Source organism: Phodopus roborovskii, unplaced genomic scaffold (genome assembly GCF_943737965.1).
Source record: "Phodopus roborovskii unplaced genomic scaffold, PHOROB, whole genome shotgun sequence".
NCBI classification, from domain to species: domain Eukaryota; kingdom Metazoa; phylum Chordata; class Mammalia; order Rodentia; family Cricetidae; genus Phodopus; species Phodopus roborovskii.
The window spans coordinates 21,665,715-21,675,544 of NW_026126511.1; the positions used below are offsets into that span (position 1 = coordinate 21,665,715).

The 9,830-nt window shown below is 36.0% G+C and overlaps 1 pseudogene; it reads left to right on the forward strand.

Moving 5' to 3' along the window:
• The first annotated feature begins 5,107 nt into the window (after positions 1-5,107).
• On the forward strand, positions 5,108-5,470 carry LOC127230473 (60S ribosomal protein L34-like; annotated as a pseudogene).
• The last annotated feature ends 4,360 nt before the right edge of the window (positions 5,471-9,830 follow it).

Consider the following 9,830-nt stretch of genomic DNA (forward strand, 5'->3'; position numbering starts at 1 on the left):
GATGAAAGTGGATTTTCATTAGATTATTCTAAAGGGCTATATAGATTAATAAATAAATGCTGTTGAGGAATAACTAATAATAATATGTACCTCCTGCATTCTTCTTACCCACATACCTTTCCTTCAGATTTATCTTCTCTGAGGACTGACTTTACATGATTCTATGGTTTTTCAATGCCACTGACTCCAAGATCTAAATGCATTAAAAAAGACAGTGCGCTTGCTCACAGTGAGCCATAGTCATGTCGTGAAGCATAGAAAGGAAATAAATATCATTTCAGCTTCCAGAGACATCAGAAGTTAGTGAAAGTGCTTGTGAAATAAAGGATGAAATTTGTAAGAATAAAGTTCACAATTTGAAATTTATAAATAAATTTTATGATGTATATAATAGAATTATGGCTTTTCTTATCAGACAATTTTCCACAATAGATTCTGAGAGTCATGGATTTGAACCATGGATTTTGGGGTCAAAGAGCATTGTGCAAGCACATAAGGAATAATTTTCAAATCTAAAACTTAATACTCAGCATTTCTTATTAAGTTCCTTTATTATCAGAACACAAACCTCCCTTTTAGAACCTACTACCAAAATTGGGATTAATTGCAAATACTTACATAAATTTTAGCAGTTTTGTTATAAATATAAGCATACCTACGGAAAGAGAAGTTCACTCTCCTCTGCCGGGCTCACCATCTGTAATTTTTTATAATGCCGCTTCCAAAGTCAATGCCCATTACACACATCTCAGTGGTCTGTCTTTTAGCTAAATTTATACTTGCACTTTTGACCATTTGACCCTTTGCATCTAATTGACTTAAGTACCAGTCTAGAGAGGTCTCTATAAAAGAGGTTTAAGGGTTTAAGACCTAGAGGGTTATAAATAAGATGAGTGCTGTTCTCTGAGGGGCAGTAAGAAAAATCTTTTAATTTTGTACATTTGGCGATCTTTGATCCTGCACTTTCAAAGGCAGTACTATCAAACAGATTTCTGGCTTCCAACTTGCCATCAAGATGGACCCAAGGAATACATTAATATTTCATTAGCATGTGTTGCTATCTATTACAAATGTATACCTTTCAATGTGTTAAAAATTATTTTACAAGTGTTTTTTGTTTGTTTGCTTTGTTTTTTGTTAAAAAGAGGTATATAAATTTTTTCTACTTTTTTTTTTTCAAAAATTCTCTAGTTTCCTTTGGTCTTGATGACAACTCATTGAGTTCCACCTTTAAAATAGAAGACATTTGATATCTGAATGAAAATGACATTGCTGAGATAAAAACAAAAGTTCCAGAAGGAAATTGCCTTTTGGATGCAAAATATTATAGGCTGTATTTTCCAATATTAAAATTGAAATAGGTTTCCAGTATCACAGGTGAGGTCATCCTTGGATGCTTATTTCGAAGGGAGATGTTACAAAATTGAATCCTATCAGTTTCCATTGTCAAGTTTTAGTTATTTAAAGAAACATTCAGAATCTGCTTAGAGTTTTTATAATAATGCAGTTATGCTTGAAAAACAATTAAAAGGATAACTAAAAATCTTAGCTTGGGGTTATCCGTGTGAAATTTTGGGAGTTTCTCTGACACAATGTTTCTCCTTCACTCCAAAATGTGCCCCCAACAAGGATATCTCTCTCATTATTCTCCCAGTCTGTCCAACCCTAACTGACACAAACAGATTGTCATGTTCCCATTCATCTCCCCACCCCATCTCCAGTCCAATTTATCCAGGATATCTCTATTTCCATTTCCCCGGGAAATCCATGCATCTCCCTTAGGCCCTCCTTCTTACCTAACTTCTCTGGGGCTGTGGATTTTAGCATCATTATCCATTACTTAGAGCTAACTTATAAGTGATTACATGTTTGTATTTCTGGTCCATTACCTCATGCAGGATGATATTTTCTAGTTCCACTTATTTGCATAAAAATTTCATGACATCAATGATTTTTACTGCTGAGTGACATTCTATTGTGCAAATGTACCACATTTTCTTTATCCATTCTTTGATTGAGGGGCATTTATGTTGTTTTCAGGTGCTGGCTACTATGAATAATGCTGTGAGAACATAGTTGAGCAAGTGTCCTTGTGCTATGAGTTGGCATTCTTTTGGTATAAGCCCAAGATTGATATAGCTGGGTCTTGAGTTAGATTGATCCCTAATTTTCTAAGAAACTGCCATACCAACTTCTAAAGAACTGTATAGGTTTGCACTCCTACCAGGAGTGCAAGAGTATTCTGCTTACTCCACCTCCTGAACAACATAGGCTGTCATTAGTGGTTTTGATATTAGCCATACTGACATGTATGTGATGGCATTTCAGAGTAATTTTGATTTGTAGTACCCTAGTGACTAATGGTGTTGAAAAATTCTTTAAATATTTCTTGGCCATTTGAGATTCTTCTGTTAAGAATTTTGTGTTCAGTTTAATTGAAATATTTGGTATTTTGATGTCCAGTTTGATTTTCTCTTGCCATCTACTCTTCCTTTGTGAGTCTAGGATAAAAGGACCAGCAAAAGAAATCTAACCTGGCCCTAAACCCAGAGGCAATGAAAGAAACCCTCCCTGACACTTACCCTAAAGCCAGTGAAAAAAACACACCCTGGCCCAGAAACCAAAGCCAGTGACAGAAACATTTTTGCTTGAAACCAGAATCAAATGAACACACCCTACTGTATAAGGAGAGTTAAAGGAACATAGTTTGGCCCTGGAAGCAGAGCCAGAGAACGGAATATGCTGTGGCTATGAAACTACAACTAAAATCTAAAGAATGTCAAAACAAGAAATATAGTTTGGCCTTGAAACCAGAGACAAATCTGCCCCTGACAAACTGACCATGAAAGCAACCAATCCCCGAGCAAGCAAACGAACCAATCTCTAAGCAGGAAACCAACTAATTCCTGACCATGAAATCTCACATCCTGACCATGAAATCTCGCACCCTGAACTGAATCCAGAGCCAGTGAAAGAAACATGCACTGTCCCTGAAGCCTGATCCAGTGAGAGAATCACTTTAGCCCTGAAACAAGAACCACAGAAATAGAGTTTGTCCCTGGAATCAGACACTGAAAGTAGAGCCACAAAAGGCTAAAACAGGCTTTTAAAAGACAGTTTTTGGTTGAAATATATTTGGATAGCTCCCTCGGCTTGCTTCTTAGGTCCCTTTGTTTGGAAAATATTTTCCCCAACACTTTACTCTGACATAATATCTGTCTTTGATGTTGAAGTGTGATTCTTGTATTCAGCAAGAAGAAGGATAGATCCCGTTTTCATATCCATTCTGGTATCCTTAGTCTATTAAGAGATATTAATTACCAGAGATTGTGAATTCCTGATAGTTTTTGGTTTTGGCGGTGGTAGTGGTTGTATATGTGTGTGTGTGTGTGTGTGTGTGTGTGTGTGTGTATTTTCTTTCTTTGGGTTTTGCTCATATGTGATTATCTATCTAAAATGGGTTCAGCTAACTTCCTCGGGTTGCACTTTTCCTTCTATCAATTACAATACAGCTGGATTTGTAGATAAGTATTATTTAATTCTGGTTTTCCCATGAAAAATCTTGTTTTCTCCATCTATGGAGATTGAAAGTTTTGCTGGTTATGGTAGTCTGGGCTGCCACCATGGTCTCTTAGTGTCTGCAAAATGTCTGTCTTGGACATTCTAGCTTTGAGAGTCTCTGTTGAGAAATCAGACATTATTCTTGTAGGTGTACCTTTATATGTTACTTGGAATTTTTTTCATTGCAGCTCTTGATATTCTTTCTTTATTCTGCATGTTTAATGTTTTGATTATTACATGACAAGGGAAATTTTTAATTTTTCATCGAGTCTGTGTGGTAGCCTGTAAACTTCATAGGCATGTACTTCTCTAAGTTAGCAAAGTTTTATCCTAGGCTTTTCTTGAATATATTTTCTGTGCCTTTAAAATGGGATTCTTCCCCTTCTGCTATGACTATGATTCTTAAGTTTGGTTCTTTCATGATGTCCTATATTCCTGAATGTTTGTGTTAGGAATTTATTGGATTGAAAGTTTCCTATGACCAATGATTCTATTCCCTCTATTATATAGTCAATGCCTGAGATTCTCTCTTCCATCTCCTGTTTTCTGTTGTTGATGCATGCTTCTGTAGTTCCTGTTTGCATACCTACATTTTCCATTTCCAAATTATCCTTGATTTTTGTTTTCCTTATAGGTTCAAGTTCAATTTTCATATCTTAGTCCCCCATTTGTTTTTTTTCTTGACTTTTTAAAAAGGATTTATTGATCTCTTCCATTTTTTTTGTTTGTTTCTCTTTCCTTTAATTCCTTTAGGGGAATTTTTCATTTCATTTTTAAGGGCTTTTATCATCTTCATAAAGTTATTTTAAAGGTATTTTCTTTTGCTTCAGCTGCTTTGGAATGTTGAGGACTTGTTTGAGGATCACTGGGTTCTCGTGATAATGTCATATTTCCCTTTCTGTTGTGGAATATATTCTCACAATGATGTCTATTTATCTGTTCTTCCAACTGGTGTAAATTATGTGTGTACCTTTTTTGTCTTCTTAAGGGTTTTGGAAGTGGGCAGGCCATGGTGAAGATAACCAGGTTCCTGGTGTTGGGCAGCATGGAGTGCGTCCTAGAGGAGCACCAGTGTGGTTCAGTGGTGGTGGTACAGCCTGGAGGCAGGTCTCTTACCTGCTGGCAGGCTTCTAAGGACTGCCCAGTTGTTTTGTTTTCACCCCATTCCCTGTTTTACAGTTTTCTTTGAGCCAGTATTTCTTCTTTGGCGAACATTATCTGGATAAGTGTACATATAGATACGTTTAAAAAACATCTATCAGAAAAGATTTACTATTATTTGTCTCCAATAAATGCTTATCTTAGTAAAATTCAGGAAAGATAATTTGGTTTCTAGGTGGAACCAAGGGTTAGTGTTGCTTTGTCTTTTGGTTTGTCAAGTAAATTGGCTGATAATCTAAAGATAGAAAAAAATTACAATTGAAAAACATAAGTAATTAAGAAATATTTTATTATTTAAATCATAAGTATAGAGTCATACTTGACCTTTGAGCCCGGCCACCCCTTCCTTTTCCTCTTCCAGGGATGGTGCTTACAGGTGCTCAAAATGGTCCAGCGTTTGACATACATAGGCTTTCCTACAATACAGCCTCTAACAAAACTAGGCTGTCTCGAACCCCTGGCAACAGGATTGTTTACCTTTATACCAAGAAGGCTGGGAAAGCACCTAAATCTGCATGCGGTGTGTGCCCGGGCAGACTTCGAGGGGTTCGTTCTGTCAGACTGAAAGTCCTCATGAGACTGTCTAAGACAAAGAAGCACGTCAGCAGGGCCTATGATGGTTCCATGTGCACCAAGTGTGTCCGTGACAGGATCAAGCGGGCTTTCCTTATTGAGCAGAAGAAGATTGTTGTAAAAGTGTTGAAGGCACAAGCACAGAGTCAGAAAGCGAAATAAATACGCAGCTTTTAAATAATGGTCTGTGGTTCTGTTACTGTGACTTGTTTAGTGGTTAAGAGCTAATTTATAACTGGTTACTGGTCTCTTGGATAGTTCTGTGATTAGGAGTGGCTTGAGAATAGTCCTCTTAATGCCATTTAGACCATTTCATAGTATCTCCTTTACACCACCAAGCCAGAAACCTCCAGCTTCAGCCTCCTTGGAATGAAATCTTTCTAGTTAGCTGAGAGAGTCAAAAGCACCTGTAACTCTAGCTCAAAGAGAATCCGACACCATGTTCTGAATTCTATGTGTACACGCACTAATGTGTCATGCACTCATGCATGTGTACATAATTTAAAATAAATATATACATTTTTTTATTCAAGTAGTGATTAAGGTGAAATAAAAGTCCTGGGAAATGGTATGATATGACAGACTTTGAAGGCATCCTATGGAAGGCCTCACACTCTCTGGGGAGCAAAAAGGGGATGGGATGGGGTTTGTTGGGGGTGATATGGGAGGATGGGAGGGAGAGGGACCTGGGACTGACATGTAAAACAACCTTGTTTCAAATTTAAATAATAAAAGGAAAAAATAAAATAAATCAGCAATATTAAAAAAAAAAGAAAACTAGTAATTGCGTACAGTTAAATAAACAATATCCTAGGGAAAAATATGAAATTTAAGTTGAAAAGAATAATGAATATTCAGGATATTAACAAAGAAAAGTCTTTTACTCAAATAATGTTCAAACTGAATACTTTATGTTTAGAACATTTGAATAAAGTATCTTGACTGTCATATTTGGGTTGAAAAAACACATTTTCCTTATTCTGTGTTTCTAAGTAGAAATATAATCTCATTAGAAGTCTTGCTCTACTCTGATTTCTGAAAGTAAAATCATTAAATTTAGAAGTACAAATTCAGGAAGATGGAAGCAGAAGAATAGCGCTTCTAGAAAGAGTCAAGTTCTGATAACTATATAAGGTATTGTGCTTCAATATTTTTTCAATAGTCTTTCCCTTCAGCAAACAAAGGCCTCAAGACAAACAATCTGTTTTATCTACTGACGTATAGTGAACTGTGCTTTATCTATATTTGCAGACGTGCAGAAATCTATCTACATATCTCTCTAGAGACACTGACACTTAAACAGCTATAGAGATATGTAATTCAGCCGAAACTGTGGCAAAGATAGTGCAAGTTTTGTATATATTTAGGTAAATAGATATAAATATATCAAGCTGTTCTCGGGTTAAGTAGCAGTTTCTTTCTGAAATGAGTTGTTCCTGGTGTGTCTAATATCATTGACAACACTGGGCCATTTGTGAAGTTTTCAGAGTATTTTAGTTTTATAACTATTACACTCCATCAGAGTCACTGTGAGAGAGTTTTGTTTGACCTAAGGCTGCTTACAACTTCTGATTTCCAAGACCAATAGAATTATACAATTAAGAACATTAGTATACTTGATGGTCATGTCTGTGGGAATGGTAATAGGTTTCAGATGATTAATAGCATGAGGAGAATTTTATAATGGGACTTGTGCAGACTAACCATTATGTATATTAGTCATGATAATTTTATTTGTGGTTCCTATAACAGAATCCTCAATATTCAACAGATAATTTTAACTGACCAGTATCTGTTTGAAAACAATTTTCTCTGTGGAAATGTGCTATAGAAGGAGGTCATTGGTATTTAGAATATGAATAATTTATGCATAACAGAATTGACCATTTCAGTAATATCATAGTTTCAATTTACCTCCTTTGTAAGTTGTACAGAATTTTAAACAGAATCAAATTAATTTAATTAGATAATTACTATTGACTATCAAATAAAATGATATAAATGTATGCATCTTTGTAGTAAGTATTTTCTAAATTTTTAAGATGACCTTGATTAATAAATTACATTTACAAGTTTATTTTGTTTTCTTTTGAATTTATGGTTGTAGGAAATTGCCCTATTGATTTTGTTTAGTTTGTTCTAGTGGAAATTGAACTACAGGTACTATACATTCTGGGTAAATATCTTACTACTACATCAGTTTAATATTAGTTTTAAAGGTATGTGCTTCATAAGATAGTTTCAAGTTTCAAGTTAAATGGTATCTGCTAGCAGGCACCACACAGCATAAAAACTTCAATTCCATTTGTACTAAATAATAGCTAATCAATCAATTATACATATTGACCTATACTAAAATAGTCCATCTTTAGTTTCATTTTTTCACTTCAGATTTCTTATCATTGTTAATCTTATTTTAAGATGTAAAAATAACTATGTAGTACACAATCTTTTCCTTTTTTGTTCTTTTTAAAATTATTTCTTTTATTTTTTCTTTTTTTACAGTACCATGCCTTTTTATTTTTATTATATATATATATATATATATATAATATTATATATTATATAACCAAGTCCATTTCAATGAAAACAAACATTTATAGAAAATATTTGGGAATTTGGGCATCGTTCTTTCCAAACTACTTCCTGCTGGTAAGGGGCACTGTCATGGGGGATTCTAAGAAGATGCAGAATTCCTGGCTGTAGTCTGTAAGGCTGCTTTGTCCAGATGTTTTGAATGTAGGAACACCTGGTACTCTGTTTCAGGTGGTCTGGGTTGATCACATTAGTCTGGAAGGAATCCACAGCTTTTCATTTTCTGTGGAAACAAAAATAGAAATCCTTTTCCCCAGTAACTTGTCCTTGAACTTAAATTTTGGAGTCAAAGCATTTTTTTTTAATTTAATTTATTATTTTACATCTCGATCCCAATTCCCTTGCCCTCCCTCCCTCCCTTCCTCCCTCCCTCCTTCTCTCCCTTTTACTCTCTCTGCCCTCTCACATTCACTCTAACCACCTTCCCCTCCCATCCCCCCACCCCAATTCCATATGTAGGGTAATGCCATCCAGTTGGGGTCATGTAGATCTGACAGGTCATATGAAGTAGGGACTAGGGCTTCTTTCCTGTCTTATTGAGATTTTTAACTATGTCATTTCCCCCTTCCCTCCAAAGCCTTTTATTAACTTGTCTTTGCACTTTTTCACATTCATGGCTTCTTTTTCATTAATTTTTGCTACATTACTACATATTTTATAAACATTGAATACAATCTGCTTAGTATGTAAGCTGTTATCTATAGGCATATGTTTGCAGAACTGACCATTTGTTATTGGATAGCCAATAAGTGTGTTCATCCCTTGAGAAGACAATTTATCGTGGTGTTTGTTTGTTTGTTTGTCTGTCATATTGGTTTTTCATCTCACTTCAAGTGTGAATGAATGGCTTCTCTGCCTTTCTAAAATATTAATGTACCATTTAGTTTAATCCATGAAAGCCCTTCAATTACAGGTAAAATAATGTGGTAATTCTGTTTCTGTGGATGAAGAAGACTGTAGGTTATATATAGGAGATTTTTGTGTGAATTTAACACAAACTATAGTCATCAGAGTAAGGAGCCTCCACTCAGGAAATGTCTTATTGACATCCATTTTTAAGGCATTTCTCATTTTGGAGGATGGTCAAACCCATGGTGGGTGGTTCTGTCCCTGGGATACTGATCCTACATTCTATTACCTAGGCTGAGCAAGCCATGGGATGCAATCCAGAAAGCAGCTCCCTTCCATGTCGTCTGCAGCAGAATCCTGTTTGAATTGTTCTCCTGACTTCTTTCAGTGATGATCAATAATTCTACGGTGTAAACCAAATAAACCCTTTCCTCCCCAAATTGTTTTCATTCATGGGTTTTCACTGCTGCAAGAGGAACTCTAACTAAAACAAACTGATAAAAAGGACTTGTGACACACCTGATTATGTTTTTGTGAGGATTGTGGAAAGACATTGGAACTGTGGACTAGAAAAGCCACAGTGTTAAAAGATCAATGAGTTTTTCTGTGGAAACTTGGAAGATAAGAATATTGAGAGAAGTGCAGAGGGTGGAGGCCTGTCTCACAAAGTTACAGGGGGAAGCTTACTCACTCTGTCAGGGCCATTGGTTATTTTGAACTAAGATCCTGCATTTCTGTCTATCTGGGGCTGAACAATTTGCTGTGATTAACAAGATACCAGAACTACTAAAGTAAAACATGGCTTTGCTGGGATGCTTGATGCTGGTCAGCTGGAGCTAAGAAATTAGCAGTGATTAAGAAGAGACCAGCATCACTGAGGTGAAATCTCAGAAGTGTTTCCTGAGAGCAAGCAGAAACTGTTCCAGAGGTGGCCAAGGTTGTACCTTGTGCTGGCAGTTGGACTTAATAATGTGCAAGGGTCACCCAGGTGGTACTGATTTTGAAGGCATGAAGGGGTCATAAGGAGCAGCTGAGGCTTGGCACTAAGAGAGGCCAGTAGTTGAAGCTTCTCACCCTGTAGAGAAGTTTTT